This window comes from Brassica oleracea, chromosome C9 (assembly GCF_000695525.1).
Source record: "Brassica oleracea var. oleracea cultivar TO1000 chromosome C9, BOL, whole genome shotgun sequence".
Lineage (NCBI taxonomy): Eukaryota > Viridiplantae > Streptophyta > Magnoliopsida > Brassicales > Brassicaceae > Brassica > Brassica oleracea.
In genome coordinates, this window is record NC_027756.1 from 39,037,367 (window position 1) to 39,039,043 (window position 1,677).

Below are 1,677 nucleotides of genomic sequence, written 5' to 3' on the forward strand. Positions count from 1 at the left end.
GCTGGGTGTCCTCTTGTTGAGTGACTGAGGCTCCTTGATGAACCACTTTTGGCAGCTCCTCATATTGATCCTTACTAAAAAACCCTTTGTGTGAATCCAGCATCATCCCATAGGCAGTACTCTCCAGGTTCTCAATCACTTCAACCTCTCTCTCTATCGTCAGTAGAGGGTCTTCTAGTGACAGCTCTTCAAGGAGCTCATCAGCAAGGGCGTCCATCTCTTCAATGTAGAAGACTTGCCCTTGAACCGTAGGTTTCTTCATTACCTCCTTGATGTCAAAGTGGAGAACGTGCCCTTTACCTAAGTGGAGATCAATCTTGCCCGCTTTCACATTAACAGTAGCTCCTGTTGTAGCTAAGAAAGGCCTTCCAAGGATTAAGGGATGTTGAGCTTCCTCACCTATCTCAAGCACCACAAAGTCTGTAGGGATCTCATAGTTTCCAACAATCACGGGGAGGTCCTCCAAGATACCCACGGGGTACTTCACTGAATGATCAGCCAATACCAGAGAAAGTCTACACTTCTTGTACTGAGTGAAACCAAGCTTCTTAGCAACAGATAAAGGCATCAAGCTGACACTAGCTCCCAAATCGTAGAGACATTTATCAAATACCATTGGTCCAAGAGCACATGGTAATGTGAAGCATCATGGATCTTCAAGCTTCTTTGGAGCAACAAGCCTCTAGATGATGGCACTGCACTCATGAGTAAAAATCACCATGCCCTCCATCTCTTTCTTCTTTGCAGCTACAATATCTTTCAGGAACTTGCTATATTGAGGAATCAGCATGAAAGCATCAATAACGGGCATTGTGACTTGAACTTCACTCATCTGCTTCTCAAATAGAGCTTTGTCTAACAGCTGCCTCTTGAATCTACCAGGGAATGGAAGTTTTGGTTCATAGGGAGGAGGAACAAAAGAATTCTCACTTGCTGGAAGAACAACTTCACCATCTTTCACTGTTCTCTTCTCTTCCCCAACCTTTCCTTTACTTTTGGCTTCCACAATCTTCTCTAAAATCTCATCATTGATCTTCTCATCAACAATCACCACTTCATCATCTATGTTGATGGCCACCCTCTCACCTTGTTTCTCAGCATCCTTTGTGAGAGCTCTTTGAGGTAACTCCTTACCACTCCTTAGGGTGATAGCTTTCATTGTCTCTTTGGGGTTTTGCTCAGATTTTCTAGGTAAAGAACCTTGTTGGCGATTTTGGTGAGTGTTCATGGCAGCAAACTGGTTCTCCAAAGCTTTGAACTTGTTGTTGAGATCATTGTAGGTCTCATCAATCTTTGAGTGAAGGTTCTTCAACTCATAACCAACATGCTTCTCACTTCTAGTCTGAGACTCCAATATTTGTTTCAGTAGGGCATCAGTGCTACTTCCTTGAGAAGTAGAGGTAGAAGGATTAACTTGTTGTTGTGATGAATTGTGTCCTTTGTTGTTGAAACCAGGAGGAGAGTTTTGCTGAGGCTGATAGCTGCCTTGCTGGTTGTTCCTAGGCTGATAACCACTCTGTTGGTTGTTGGAATAGGATTTCTGTTGGTAGTTGTTGTACTGAAAGTTTGGCTCTTTTTTGTACCAGCTACCATTGTTGTTAATGAAACACAGCTCTTCTTGACCTTCCAAACCCTCAACCTCATGGACAACAGGTGGTGTCTCTTGGTTTGGGTTAC